The 16,379-nt window shown below is 41.9% G+C and overlaps 1 protein-coding gene and 1 long non-coding RNA gene across 2 annotated transcripts in view; one reads left to right on the forward strand and one right to left on the reverse strand.

Moving 5' to 3' along the window:
- Positions 1-16,379, forward strand: part of LOC119021913 — a 255,539-nt gene that overhangs the window by 168,606 nt on the left and 70,554 nt on the right. The window lies entirely within an intron of this gene.
- The window catches only part of LOC119021912 (cadherin-22), a 169,059-nt gene that overhangs the window by 107,584 nt on the left and 45,096 nt on the right, over positions 1-16,379 (reverse strand). Inside the window, exon 2 of the mRNA XM_037102511.1 lies at positions 15,236-15,359. The gene's annotated coding sequence lies outside the window, so the exon portion shown is untranslated. The remainder of the gene's footprint in view (positions 1-15,235; positions 15,360-16,379) is intronic.

Here is a 16,379-nt window from a genome sequence, read left to right on the forward strand (position 1 = left end):
AAAAGGGCATGGAACATGAGTTTCTACATCCTTAGACTTGCATAGCCAGACCAATCATCAAAGTGCTCTGCCTGCGATGGAGAAAGGTCTGGCTACATCATTTCGTACTCTGGCATACGATGAAAAAAAAAAAAAAAACAACAATCTGGATTGTTTTTATTCCTTTAAACCAATCACCATCGGCTTAGGCAACACTAAGCTCAATATGCAGCAATGGTCCTCCTGAAAAATAGTGTTAGGGGAGACTTGTTTTGCACATGGCATGAAAATGGCTAAATCCCCGCAAGAGAAAAGGTGACAGCCGCGAGCCTGTTTCCACTGTTACCGACCAGGTTAGTGTTAATTTGACATTTTCGGCGAGGCCGCTGGCTCAGAAGACGTTGCCCGTAGAGACAGGAACATGCAGGCTTATACCATCATCTACATACGGCAGGTCAGAGTAGTGCATCTTTAACAGACACAAAGCGCACAAACACACACACACACACACACACACACACACACACTCATTGTCACAGAAGTCTGCTGCGACACAGTGAGTCCAGTCCAAACTGCTCTCCTTGAGTGAGGAGCTGGTACTTGTTGTTTGTTCTCCTCTTCTATCTCAGATTGGTAAACACAACTGCTGCCTGTGCTCTGCATGGGAATCAGCCGGGGCGCCTGCTCAGCCCTGTCTGCTTGGATTAATCCTTAACAGGTCAAGGTCAGACACATTACAACAATGCCAGCCCGGTAATAAGCATGTCTGAAGATTTCGCAAGCCCTAATTTAATTCCTCGAGCGTTATGCGAAGCGGTTGAGGGACAGAAAAAAGGAGAGAGAGAGAGATGGTGAGACGAATGAGAGCGAGAGAGCAGGAGGAAAAGACGAGAGGTGAAACAACTCAGTGGCTGAATTAATGGCAGCCTGCCGCAGGACCCCGTCACTGCATCGCTAACGGTCTCTCCTCTCTAACCCTCTCCGCACATCTGAATGTGGCAATCAGCTTCATTGGAGAATTAACAAGACCATTAGAGTGGAGGACACAAGCAATCAGTGTCCTCTAAGTTTGCCGTGCCGCCTTGCCAAAATAAAGCATTAGGGCTCGTCTGATCCTACTTCAGAAGGAACACATTTCACAGACAGCAGAGATACAAACAGTGTGGGCAGAGCTTCCTACAACAAAAAAAACAAAACATTTTTTAAATAGAGCATAATGTTGATTTAACAAAAGGAGACAAGACCATGCATTTGCTGTTAGTCTTACGGGACATCTGCTCTGCTTTGTTTCTTGTTGTTCCTATGAATGGTAATAGCCTTATATATCCTGGTAGGCCAGGGTTGTTAGCGGAGATCGCTGCTGGAAATTGAAAATCTCTTGTCAGGTTTATAAGTGCTTTTGGGAAGGGAGAGGGGGGGCGACCGCACTGATAAGTCAAGGCAGATTGGTTTTGCATCAAAAACACATTAGTTCTGTATTCTTACACAAATTGGTAAGTGTCTCCTCGCAGAGAAGCCACGCACACAGCCCTCCGTCCACACTGTACAGCCCGTAACCTTTTGATAAAATACTAACAATTAAACTTTCATACCCACACTATCATTTACTACAGGGAGGGAAAAAGGCTTGTAGGTTCTGAATGCTGTGCTAAAGAATTGATAGAGACACCTGCAGTCTTGAGAAAAATAAAATGATTGATTGGTTTCAAACAGAGTTGAGCTGGAGACTGTAAGGCCCTGAAGGTGTTCAGTCAAAGTGGTAGCAGTGTGTGGGTTGGCATTCCTATCCAAGGCTGCAAGACACTGGCTGCATCTGACCTCACACCGAGCAAAAAATACGCAGGCCTTGTGATGAGTGACAGCCTGTCAAGTGAAGGAAGCACACGGACAACCCTCACGCACGTCTCACGCGCATACATTCATGTCACGTCAACAATTTAAAGCATCTATAATTCCCCAGCTCAATTAGAGCTTCTACATAAGGAAAGATAATTAATGACTGTTCAGGTAAAATCCGTCACACACCAAAAATATGAGTAATACTTACACCTATGGATTTTCACCTATAGTACTGCTTGTATCTCTAATGATACACAAAAAGCGTATGAAAATAATTGGGCTATTTTCAAAACACAACAGCTTTTAAGGTTCTGCTTAACATAGCTATATAACGTCTATGATGCACACCAGAATGCGATATACATGGCATTCGTGTGCTTATAATGATAAATGAAAGTGTAAGTAACAATGTGTAAGACAATACACTGCGTTATCTGAATATAAGACATCTGTCAGTGAAGTGAAGTGACAGTGAAGTGTCAGTGTCATCGCTGGCATCCAACAACCCTGGTTGTTTCAGTAGCACTTGAGCCCATCTGTGACCTAAAGACTTAAAATCATAGTCATGAACTCGACATGACAGAGCAAACTCTCCAGAGGACCCCAGAATAAACGTTTACCATCTGACATAAATATCTGTTAGACAGCTCTGATGAGGCTCAGGATTTATCAGAAGGACGGCCGCTTTGTTGAAACTATTTCACTATGTGTGTGGTGACCTTTTGGGTGTGTAAAAACACAGAACATTAATTACGAGTAAATGTTGAACAATGTTTAGTCGGGAGATGAACATAATCGGCGACACTGAGCGGCTGTGCCTCATGCATAAATGAGCATCAAAGCTCTGCTGTTGGACCGCTGCAGGTATCGGTCAACTCCTCTCCAGTTGCCTCTTGGATGAGAGGTGAAACGTCTTCAAGAAACTGAAACAAGTCCAGTTTCCTATGATACAGCACCTAGATTTGCCTTGACCTGGATGACTGAGAACCTTCATATCATTCAGTATTAATTCACCCGTAATTTTTACAACCTGGCCCGCCCCAGTCTGTGAATCACTATTACACACAAGCGCGGTAGCAGTCCTCCTCAGTTAAATATCGGTGCGTGTGCTCATATGCAGTCAAATGAAGTTGTTGATGGGACAGAGGATTAGGAGATGGCAGAGGCAGAGGGTCACCTGGACCAGCTGTCCCTCAGCGAAGACGAGTTCTGTTATTTTAAACAGCGATGAGCCAGGTGCAGGCGCAGCTGGGTTTTAAAGGGAATGAGAGATGGCACTCTGATTTTGTTCATGTTATGAGCAAAACACCCAAGATTAATTAAGCCACTAAACACAACCCCTTTTGTGCCTTGAGCCTGAGTCGTGCTCTGATTATGCATTGTTGGACTTGTAAAAGAAAGTTGAAAAATACCCCAAATGCACTCGTGCAATTCACTATAGACCATGCGCTACGGATGGTTTAAATATGCCCCAAAGGCATGTTGGAGGCAAATGAGGTCGAAGCCAAACTGTGATGTCATGGACCTGAAAGTTCATTATGCCTCAACACCAAAATACAGCAGGTAGTTTATCAGTCAGTGGAAATAGAATGAGCATTTTACTGATCTGTATTTCCTATGTTCTAAAATATTGAGTTTATGGAAATAAAACTTAAAAGTCAATGTCATGGAAGGATTACCTTCATGCTGAGAAAGTATCAACACTGTGTGTTTGTTGGAGATGCGATGCAAAGCCCAGCCTCCGTTGTCAGAGTCAGGCACTTTCCATGTCCATCGATCGTCACCGACCTCGCTCCCAGGACTTTTAATTCAGGAGGATGTCATGCTAGTACCATTGCAACTGAATGTATTTCTTTTGAACAAAAACCAATGCAGACTTCTTGGTGAAGGGAAAAATCGTTTTGTCACCTGGAAGAAAGGTTAGAAAGATGTATTTCGAATGATCCGTGCTATTGTTTTTTTTTTCTGGTGGCGGGCAGTGTCAGAAGACGGCACCTCAAAGGGTGTACTTCAACCGGACAAATAATTTGGCATGCGTCACCTGTGTTGAACTGTGTGGAAGTGCAGCTAATTTAAAGGAAATAAAACAACGAAAAGAAAACAACATACACGCAGGAAAACAATCGATAGATCCATACCAGTAATGATGTGTCTGAAAACGTTGTGTACTTTCCTCCTGCAGGGAGCAGCCGACCGTTTCATTTTAAGGCCACACATGCACCTCAGTACCGCACATTTATCATACAGCAGTAGGAGGTTATAGACCCGGGGAGAAAAGAGCACACAAAGGCTCACAGTGGCACTCTTGTTACATGCTATAGGAGAGGCATGATAAACATACAAACATGTATGTAGCTCCGCACACACACACACAAGCGTGTGCAGCACACACTCCTCTTCATGCACATACACAGACACAAACGCAGCTGTGAGGCCGAGTTAACATAGGAAAAAACAAATAGTCGCAGCTGCTGGCCATATAATGACACCCTGTTGGGCTACTATGACAGTAATAGCCCTCCAGGCAGCAGTGGGATATTATGCCTAGTCACACAGAACTATCAGCGGAGGAATTCTCGACAAGCAGATCCTGACACCGGGCGAACATTTTGGAGGTCTGTTAGCATTACTAAAGATCTAGAGCTCAACTCAAGCTAAAAAAATGATTACTTGTTTTTTTTTTTTTTTCATATGCTAAATTAGCACAGGATACCTTGAGCTCAAGGAGTTGCATTAAGTTTCATCATGTAGTATCTGCGCTCTTATTTAGATGGCATTCCGCTCTCACTGCGAGGAATTGAAGGGGAATACAAACTAGCACTAAAAAAAATACTCCCACCAGTTTGACTCTTGTTATTTCTGAAGCCCTCTACAACGGCTTTCAGCATGGAGTAAAAGTTTACAAGGGAAGCGATGGCACCACTGTTTCTGACATATGTCCCACATTACTGTAGCGTGAGAGGGAGGAGGCACAATGGAAATAATCTGTAAATACATGGTGTTCACGCTGAAAGAGGGGATGAGCTTATGTGCTTTCAAAACTCTGGCTGACAAGCAGAGTAAGTTAATCTATAAAATAACATTAAATGAGGCTTTAGTTCGACTGAGCTGATGCAAGTCAAAGCATCTATTAGATTACTGACGTGCACAGGATTTATCATGTCAGAAAGCGATGAATATGTCAGCGTCCTCATGACGTAAACATGCAAAATCAAACAAATGCTACCAGTTTGTGGATTTGGGAAAATTGTACATGCCGTTACATTTTCTTTTTCTCCTTTGTTCCAAGAGATGACTAAGTATTGGTTAAAAAAAAAATGATCAAAAGTAATCAAATCAAAGTACCAGAATTACATTTTTCTCCTTAAGTCTGTCTTAAAGATACTGCTTGCCAATATCATTTACGGCTAAAGTGCTTGCTGGGTGTTTAATATAACAATGTCTAAAGTTAGTGTTGACAAATGTAAAGCATACTGTAGCTGCAGTTAAAAACCCCAACACAAGATGTTTCAACAACTCATAACTGTGAGCTGCTATTCCCTCTTCTCCAGACAGGCAAAGATGGCAAAGCTGTATTTTTAACTTCTGAAATGGATGTGTTTCTTTTTTTTTTTTTCCACCATGCACAGAAACTGATCCCTTTACATAAATCCATTTTGAGAGCGCATTCGGCGCTTACACCTTGTGAAAAGTGCCGGCAGCTTGAGTAATGGCTTGGCACATCTTTCTTATGACACAGAACAGGCGTTATAAAAGCTACTTGATAGGTATGGTAATTGCTGCCAGCCCAAAGACTTGAAGACGCCAGCCTTGATTCTTTAGGAAGTGTAGAGATAAATAAGCCTCTTTTAATGAGAATCTAACTCCTGCTGAGCTTATACACTCATACTCAAGCAACACAACTCATCCCCGGAGGGATTACACCTTGTGTGGTTCTTCAGTTAAACACCACCCATTCATCTCCAGGAGTGCAGTGTGAGTGACGGAGGGCTATGTTGTTGCATATGGTATGTACACCACACTGAGACTGATGACTAATGCCTCATCTGACTGCTTTCACACTAGTGACTCAAACAACCCCATCGTAGTACTGTCTCTATATTGATCTGCATACCTGATCTCATTATGCATAGACCTGTACTAGATGAATTCAAAACCTGTTTACACTACTCACAGCTCAAAAGGGATGGAGGAAGAGTCAGACCTTCCGTGTAAGTAAAATCGTTTTGTGATAACACAGTGATGTTGTTCTCGGTTAGTAAAAGTCAAATATTTAAATTTGCACTTAGGCTAAAGTAGAAAGAAGTTTTTAGTGTCTGCATGACAAGGAAATACCAAACTAAAAGTGCTCATCATGCAGAATGCCACATGTCATAATGTGCTGTACATAATGATATTGTTCGATAACTTAATATGTATATCACTTAAATGTAGCATCAGGTAAAGATGGATTGACTACTTTATATAGTTGATGCTATAGAAAAGATAATTTTCCCCCTGGGACAAGTAAAGCTTGACTTTTACATTCTTGTTCATTTCTTTTTTAAATTACTTATCTAAATCTGCAAAATCAATGGTGACTTCAGCTGCCAAATAAATGAAGTGAAGCAAAAAATACAATATTACTCTCTAAACTGCAGTGGAGAGGAAGTACATGGTAGAGGAGAAATGGAAATACTTGAAAGCAGTACTTCAGTAAACGTATTTATTCACCAGGCTACCACAGTTGCCATCTGTCTTACACAGTGCTATATTTTATTTTACATTTGATTTAATACCATACAATGTCATCTTATTTTTTTTTTCTATATTTCGCTGGTGCAATATGTTCCTTATAGAATCTTATTAGATTGTGTTTCACTTACGCAATTCTTCTTTACACATCTTTCATGAGAGCTTGTTGATTGGGGGAGCCTGAGATCAGAGGAGGGCTTGTCAGTGACTCCCTTCACTATAACCGCTGTGGATTTGGCAGCATAGCACTTACCACATAGTACTAGGGTATGTAATTAAAACATTCCACGAATATCCTGTGTTAAGTTGCAAATTTTCATTTATGTGTCACTGATCTTAAAATATTTGCCGAAGTCTACATTCTTACTCTGGTTTAACCGATTTGTGAGCAGCAAATATCTGTTTTAGAGTGTATTCATCTCCTCGGCTTAATTTCTCAACTCTTGCAAGAAAACTTGGTAACCATTAAAATTTGACCTGTGAACGCTTACAATCGTTGACTAAAACTGCAGTCAAGGAAAGGGACATCGGTTTCAGAGGGTTCACGGAAGACAATGCAGCGGACGGTCGGCAGAGACGGAGAGTTGTGCTTGCACATAATAAGACTCACTGAGCAGAGCCATGAGACAACTGGCCGCCTGACGATGACTGACAACGACAAATGAAAGAGTTACACCAGGATGCACAAACCGCAGAGAGATGGGTGCTGTAACACATAAACTCTCTCCCTCAACCTGCAAACACAGCCTACTGAGTCAATAAGCTCCTCTCCTCTGTTGGTTCAGACACTTCCTCGCTGCTGCCATTTATGCAAGGCGCAAAATCAAAGATGCACGAGGCAGACCGGGCTCGACGGACGACAGAAGAGCACACAGAGCCGAGGCAAGTGAGGAGGTGGGGGGGCATTTCCTCTTAATTTGGAAAACAAAGGGAGAGCGGAATAAGCCGGCGAATGTCACTTACTCAGAGACAAAGAAAAGTGAGAGGCAGAGAGGAGAGAAAAGAGCACACAAGAGCGAGAGGGAGAAAGGGAAGATCCAGAGGCTTTGGCCGGGTGACCGCCGTGTCTCATCCTTTACCCCAGTGGCACAGGACTCAATCAAATGCTCTTCCTTCTTGACCATGTATTCGCTTAGCAAGCAGGGACCTTGTTTCGCTCCCCTCAATTAAATGCCCACCCCGCACATAATTAACGACAGTTTTGTCCACAGATCAATAAAGGGCCTGTTCATTAAAAGTCCCTTTGCTTCCTCAAAGATCCCCTCGCTCAGTTCACTATTGCATCTGAGGGAGGTGGCGGCGGCTGGCAGCATTTTCATTCCGGCTTCATGTCTGTGGGTTTCTTTTCTTTTTTTTTTTTTTCTTTTTTTTTCTTTTCAGCTGGTGCAAGATAGAAAAAGGGAAGTCAAAGAAGGACTGAAAGCATGCAGAATGCGACGGAAGCTTTTGAAACGGAGAGAAAAGGACTTATGCGAACTTATTAGTTTGAATGTGTGAGTCACATGAGCATCCTGAGTTGGCTGTTTATGTCATATAGAGGCACGCAATTACAATACAGCAATGCGGCGCAAAGACGTGCTGTAAAACAAGCTAAGGAGAACGTCTGCTTGATTCATATCCCGTTAGCCCTCGCCGAAGGAAGAACGTTCTGGATCTATCCAGCGTTACCCCTCAAAAGAAAATGTAGCAGTGCAGTATTGTTTCGAGAACGACTCTTCCGCACCTAAATGCACCAACTGGATGCAGACTGCCCCTTTAATCAGTCTCAATCACTGTCTACATCAGCTCCGCCACCTACAACCACCACCGGCGTTTACAGATGCGGTGAAACAAAAGACCTGTCTGTCGTTTTCTGACAAGATAAAAGATCAATAAACGCAGCGGGAGCTGGATTTCACATGGAGCATGCTTGACTGCCAGCCACCTGCCATAGCTAACACACTGAATGATTAGATCAGTGAGTTGCTTCAATCTCGCGGATACACACAACCACACAGACAGACACAGTTTGCCCAATGTAATGATCAGTGTGCACTATGCCGCTGCCTCTCACCTCTCCCATCTGCCGTGGAATCACAGCATCTCTGGAGATGGATAACAGTGTTTGAACAAAAGGAGGCCTCACGCTGGGTTGTGTTTTTTATTGTGTTTATGGGATTACTGAAGCAGCATCTATATAAATTTATCTATTTTTTTTTTTCTTTTTTGGAGCACCATCGTCGCTAGGGTAAAGTTTGACCATTATTATCTTCGGTGGTAACCGCGTTACTTTACACAGCCTGGCTTTTGTGGCTATTTCTTGAATACCAACCTCACATGACATCGTTCCCGGGAACTGAGAGCACATGAAATGGCCAGGTAGCCTTTATAAAGGACGTATGACACAAGCTATTTAGCAGTACATGCTTTTAGGCTGCTTAGGCAGCTGCTTTCCTACATGACCTTTATATTACATATTCTCTTGTCCTGTATGTGGTATTTGTAAAATGTTATCCATCTTTAACCGCTCTACTGCTGCTGACCTCGAAGAATACTCTACCTCAAGAGACTCGACAACAAAATGTACATCATTACAATGTGAAGGTCCCGTCCAGATCAAACGTGCTTTCTGGGGCTGTTGATGATAATTAACACTCTTTTTCAAGCCTTTACAAGGTATAATACCATTATTCTTATTGGATTATGAACGTTTTTGTATAGACCGATCCACAATGTTTGTTTACGGTGACGTTGCGAATTAACTTGCGCACAGTTTGATTGTCTTTGTTATTCAACAGTGTATACATATAATGAATCTGAAATGCATGTTTGACGCTGTCCCTGACATAAAGTTGAAGACCTAATTTACCTGTTTGGCCACAGACTAAAGGAAATTACAGCTTTAGTTTACCTGAAACTAGCATAATAATCTGTGATGTCGCTGCCAGCTAGTTATCAAAAAACCCTAGCAAAGCAACACAACACATAAAATACTAATCACAGCCGCAAGCTCAGAGAGCTCAGACTGCCGTGTTTTACAAAACATCTTTAAATGTACCGTCACAGCTAAAATGAAAATGCAAACAAATACGTTTGCCTATTTCACATTTTTTCAATCCAAAGTAACCACAGAAACGTCACAGTTAATTCGGTCTGTGGAAGACTGAAACAGCCAATATCTCAGATAACAGGATGTCAACGTGAAAATCAACACGGAAGCACATTGAAACATAAATATCCATTTGCGTCACATTCTATATGTTAATTAATGCCTGCAGTATTATTTTTGGTGCGTTTAGTGGCATATTGATTCATTTATTGGGTCATTTATTTATTTACATTTTGATTTAACTCAGTTTGAAGGGAGCAACTCAATATCTCTGAAGGGTAGTGTTATTAATTACTTAAAAGTCAGGAGCAAAGATATGCCAGTGGACAATAAAAGCCAAGGATACTGTGTGTGCCTCTGAATATAACACGTCCACCCTCATTATACATTGTATAAAGCACGTTAGTGTGTCTCTGCTACTTCAACAGCACTCCAACATCTCCACCATCATCCACATGCTTTATTGCTTTAATAATAGGAATATCTCAGTAATGACTAATATGGGCTACATTTGAACATACATTTGAATAGCGGTGTGAAAAGGAGACATTTTCTAATCATTAACAGTGGTTGGAAAAATGCTCAGAAATGCTGTAACGTTACCAAATCTGATTTCAGATCTAAACTAATTACAAATTGTTCCTTGGCCAGTGGCTGGGACTTCCCACCAGTGAAATCTGTTCTGTAGTTTTTTCAAGATATTGTACAAACTCACAACAGGCAGGAAAGCAGAGAAGATAACATAAACTCCGCGGCAGAGGTAAAGAAAAAGACGCTGACTTAAATTGGCAACCGTGATTCATAAAACACTCTGTTCCCTAAATATTTCCTTCATCTGTTTTGCGTGCGAGGACCCAATTTTTCAGAGCCAATTTAGAATCATTCCACCCTTGGTCGATCTTGCTGCGGACGGATTCCCTTGTGTAACATCTGGCGGTCTCTCGGCAGTGTGCATCCCTCCATTCACTCCCCTTGCTCATAAGCTGGTGTAAAATTGCCCCTTTGAATCTCCTCCACAGCGGATTCCTCATTCAGCGAGGCGGCCGTTTTCCCCGCGCACACTCAGAATCTTTCTTTATTTTGTGTAATATGCTAAACACAGCCACATAAGTTCTCTCTGTCTGTTTCTTTAGACTGACGAATGTGGCAGAACGGCTCCGAATTCCCCAGCTCCCAACGCTATGATGTGTGCCAGTCTCCTGGATTATGAGACATATGGAGCACACAAGCATGTGCAAATGAACTGAAAGTCTATCCCACTCTCATACACACACACACACACACAGTTACAGATACCTTGTGTGCGTATAAACACACTGATGGAAGAAACCGAGATAAACAGACACACTCACACGGTAAATATTCACACAGGTTTTTTTTTTTTTTTTTTTTTTTTTTTTTTTTTTTTAAAGGCTTGCACATTAAAGATTTTACTAAACTGTGAGAATTTGAGATTTGGAAAAGCCTCTAAAACCCTGCAACTCAGACTTGCAGACTTAAGAGTCATATTTTCATTTGAAGAGGTTAATCCAAATCTTTAGTTGTTAAATCTCTAGGGCTGGAGCAACATACTCTGAAGAGCGTTTCCCATCCCTCATCATTTCAGTTCCCCCGGAGGCAAAACTAGCCTCTGGGGCTACATTTGAATATGTAGTTATTGTTCCGTGGTACCTGTCTAATTGATTTGAATAGAAATTTCGAATGGAAAACATATTTTGGTAGAAGTAAAAGGCTGAATCGTTGCACACAAGGACACAGCAACCACATTACAATAAGCCACATCTGTGAGACTAATATAGTCTTGGAAAAAACAACAATGTCTTGGCCTTGTTTTTTGATGCATTATTGATAACGCTGCAGTTGTTAAAAAATGGACAGAATAAATCTAGGGTAAGACACAGGGATGAAAGAGAGGGACTGCCGTACAAAAGCATCTGAGGCCACATGGTACGATCAGCTGCTGACTGTCATTTGGCCTGTGAGCCGTGCCGAAAAAAAAGATCACTGTTGTTTGTACTATTGTTCAAGTTATTGTTATCAAAGCTTGTGTTTGTGCGTGCGTGTGTGCGTGTGTGAGGGCCATGTGTTATTAAATGTACGAGTCTCTCTGCGTGTAGTAAGTCTGGTTTTGATCAGAGCTGAAGGATTTACAGCTAGTAATACCTTATCCTGGCGTGGTACCAGTGACATACTTTTCACTAGTCTACCTCTTTGAACTACAGATGCTCTATGGGGTGGGAGAAAGAAAAAAATCACATGTAACATCCTCTTTTTGTATTTCTCTTGATACGGCTTTGTAGTCTACTGTAGCTGATGTTTTTATGTTGACAAATGCCGCTGCTGAGCCACGTATGGACAAATAAAATGTAGTGTAAAGAAAAAAAAACAAACAACAACAAGGTCACATATGGTTGTGTCTGATTCTCACCGTGATGACAACCCTCCAGGAAGACACTGGATCTGGCCCAGAGATAGTCCAGCCAGGGCCAGCTATTTCCCTCTGCTTCTATTCTCTTGTAAGATAGTTTATTGTTGAGTCAACTGATTAAATGCTGACAGTTTGGGTTGGAAGGCGCCAAGATCTACCAACTAGCTTACAAACTGGACCTTTGATGATGAGTCGTCGATCACCTAAAGCCTTAAATAAACTTAAGATTTAAAACTAATGGTTTAACAGAGATGAAGCGGATGTGAAACTCGTTACTCAAGTTGATAGTATTTGAGGTTGCAGTTACTGAAAGAGGGTATGAACAGTTGGTACTTCTGTCTCATTGTATGACAGCCAGTTAGACACCTGGTTGAAATAGGGACGGTTTAATCACCTCAAGTGCTGATTTGTCCCAGCAGCAGCCTTGTGCCCTGTCGAAGTGTCCTTGAGCATGACACTGAACCCCCCTGCTGTTCCTGCTCACTCATCATTCTACATGGCAGCATCGGACTCAAATGTTAATGTGTATGTCAAGTCCAAGTACCAAACGCTTCAGGTAGTGGAACAGGAAGACGGCAGTGTTGAATATTCACAGCTAGAACCTGCTGCTCCATTGAAAAACGCTTGAATCAAACACGTGCAAAAGCTAATTAGAGAACATGTTAAAAGAGTTACTTAATAAAATAAATAGATCAACATAATGATGAAGCGCTCTGTTCGAATTCAGGTCTCCGGGAAACATAGCACATACACCTGACTCTTCGTGTTAGCATGCCGTTAGCTGACGTTTGCCAACAAGGAGCATCAACCAGCCTTAGCAGCTGAATTTGGGTCAGCGGGAGAAGCTGGCAATGAAAAGTGGAGTTCTTTAGCAGACGCGCTGACAGCGTGTTTGTTAGAATTACAGTTCAACTTTTAGTGCCCCCCTTGGGAATGGCTCTTGAGTAAATGTCATGTATTTGTTGATATCAGATCCCCCTAACCCCCAACACACACACACACACACACACACACACACACTCTTTGCTTTCATTAGGATGTTCAGCATCCGTCAACACCTTAATCAAAAGCAGAGGATATTACTGTAATGAGATAAGATCCCAGAAAAGAGAGCATGATTCACCATAAGGCAGGGACTAATTCCGCCAGGACATCTACGGGCTATTTTGGATTTCTACAGGGCATCTATGGGCTATGGAACACTGCACACACACACACACACGCACAACACGACAGCAGTGGCTGAACATCACCCCCCGGATGTATCAGATTATACTATGCAGTACATTCAATTACATCCGATGGCAGATGCCGTAAACAAAATCAAACACGCATAAGCTTGGAGATTGGATTCCTCAGTTAGATATTAACCCTGATACCCAAAAGACCTGACACAGGACTAGACATATTAAGACAAGTGGCGGTCCATGAGGGGACGCTAAGCCAGGGCTGACTCAGCAGTTTTTGGAGGTGGGGTTTATCCGGAGCTTCGGAAAAAATAAAAAACAGACACTGTAGTGAAATACAGATGAGGAGAGAGTTATTCAGCGAATCACACATGGATCGGAAACACTGTCTCTCTCCCCCATCTCTCCCTCTGTTTAACTGACTCGGCTTTAACAGAATGATTTATTTTATTATGGTAATCAAGTGCTGATTACCCCAAATGTATTGCAGCTGTTGTGTTGCGCATACAAATATGTTGTGGATGTAGTAGATTGATTAGTAATAATGGATCAGATTAATGTATTTAATCGGCAAGAGGTTTTGTGATTATACGCTACTCAGACCATGAGAGTTAATGCCGTCTCTTGTGCTTCACAGTGGAGTGATTTCAAATCCACTACAAGCAGTCTTTAACTGGTTATGAAAGTGTCAATACTAACGCCTCCGTTTGACCTACATAGGCAATCGAGACCATCAGCGAGAAGATTGGCTATCTTTTTATAGTTTTTCTTATTAGTATTTTCTGATTAGTTCACCCAAAAATGTGAATTCAGTCATTATCTTGTTGGCCAAATGCCAATGGAAAGTTGGATGGTGTAGTAGTAGTAGTAGTAGTAGTAGTAGTAGTAGTAGTAGTAACAATAGGGTTTTGTAGTCCATAATTCATTCTGGAAGTTTCTCGGCAAGACAGCGCAGCAACAAACAAAACGAAAAAAAACCCACAATAAATCTCTGTACAATTAATCCGGCATAATCCCAGTCTTTGCTGTAATCCCGGCCTTCCGGATTCCTGGATCAATTAGGGAACTTGGGGCTTCCAGAGACCTGCTTATGGCAGACACGCCATGGAGCCATTTTATGTTTGTTTTGAGACATTTCTACTTCAGTTGTTTAAGGTGAATGCTGCAAAGCTATTATGATGTGAAGCTCTACTAATGTTTTGTGTGTAAACCTCACCTAGCTTTCTGTGGGCATGAGGGGTGAGTAGACTTTGTTTTGGGTGATCTATCCTTTAATACCTGTCAAATCTTAACTTTATGGGGAATGTCGATATCTTGAACTTCCTCAACAAATGTACTATTACCCCACAGCCAGACCTTTAGCGCTTGCTACATGAAGGCTAACATAGGTTTAAGAATTACACTAAAACAAAGTTTACAGTTATGAATCTTACATAGCCACAGAAAGATACATTACCTCATTTGTATGCGTGCTGTAAACAGCTGTCTAAAGTCGTAGCGGTAAGAGTTGTGTTTTTTTCTCTTTCTCAAAACAAGCATACATGCTGTCTAGTAAAGACAGTAACTACAGGAGGCAATGGTGCTCGTACCAGTTTTGTCCACAGGGGTCACCAGACTTAACAAAAGAAAGTTCCTTGGAGATGCTTTAATTATTAATCCTCAATCTAAACCTTTAATTTTATGGTCTGTCAACCACTTACTGTGTGCGACACTAAAATTCAAGTTTTATGGCCGTAATCAACACCTGACGAAAAAATTATAAAGCTCGTGTTTTTCGTTTTTCATGCTCTGATAGCTGTGTAGGATGATCATATCCAGGCCAACGCATGCATGTAAGTAGATAATAGCTAGTGCAGATCAAACAGTCTGCTGGTCAGTTTACTAATGGCTGTCTTAACAGTTTTTAAAATGATTAGAATGGTGGAGCCAAGCAGACCTTATTACCTCATAGCCCACGGCATATGCAAATAACAGACTCACCATCCCTCGGCCAGATGACCTTGCTGCCACTCTGTGCGAATGATGGCTCCCAGGTCCTTCAGGTTGTCTTTGCTATGCCATTTAACATTAGTCTCTCTCGCACTCTCTGGTTCTTCTTGGACTTCTGAAAAATAAAACAGACCCCGGAGTGAAACTCATTGTTTTTTTCCAGTCTAAATTAATGAATTCCCCAGTTAGATTTTTTTTTAATGGGAGGGTTACAGGGGCAGGTGGGAAGGTGGAAACAAAGAGGAGCGAACGAGGGGGAGGCAATCTGCTAATGGAACATGGAGGAAAAAAAATGATGTGCGACTATCTCAGTAAAGGATGAAAGAGGAGGCGAAAGAAATAACCTCGGTCCGTCTGGAGAGAGCGGGAGTGAGCTATAGGGCACGAGCTAAAGTGGTTTTTAAAAAACACCATCATTAACTGTCATTTTCATCTCAGGTGCAAGGCGAGAGAGCGAGGGCTGGATGAGGGAAGACGGGGGGGGGGGACTGTATTTGCCCAGGAGATAACTCAATAGCCTACAATATTCATTTAATTACCCGCTTTACATCTCCAAACCACCTACTCCTCCCTTACCTTGAGTGTAACATGCAGCCGTCCCTGGAGATTGTGTTTGGAGCTATTTAACTATGTTAATTACAAGACTGACTTGAGTCTAATCACGCAAAACTTTGTCCTCTCCGTGGCATTACCAAAAGGGAAAAAAAAAAAAATAAAAAAAATAAAAAAAGCTATCGCCTGAAAACCCAGTTGGCCCGGAACTGTGTGTCCAGATTACAAGCCACGGACTATGTCAGCAAGATGAAGCTCCAGGATTTAGGCCTCTTAATTCAGTGGAACATTATTTACAATCTCTCTCTCTCTCGACTGGCTGGAATGGAGGTCATTTGGACTCGGTTGATGTTTGGCTGACTGAAATGCAAGCGCAAACATAATTTTAAGAACTCTGAAGGCATGAATACCCATTTTCTGGTCTGACATATGTTTCCAGATGTGACACTTTTGGGGACACATACCAACAAGGACAACAGATGATCACTATACTTGGTTAAGTTACTTTCAGATATTACAAAAAAGTCACTTCCCATGTTCATGTTCCCAGTAAATGGGTGATGATTTAAAGATTTAAAGCACA

The sequence above is a fragment of the Acanthopagrus latus genome, chromosome 6 (assembly GCF_904848185.1).
Source record: "Acanthopagrus latus isolate v.2019 chromosome 6, fAcaLat1.1, whole genome shotgun sequence".
NCBI lineage: Eukaryota > Metazoa > Chordata > Actinopteri > Spariformes > Sparidae > Acanthopagrus > Acanthopagrus latus.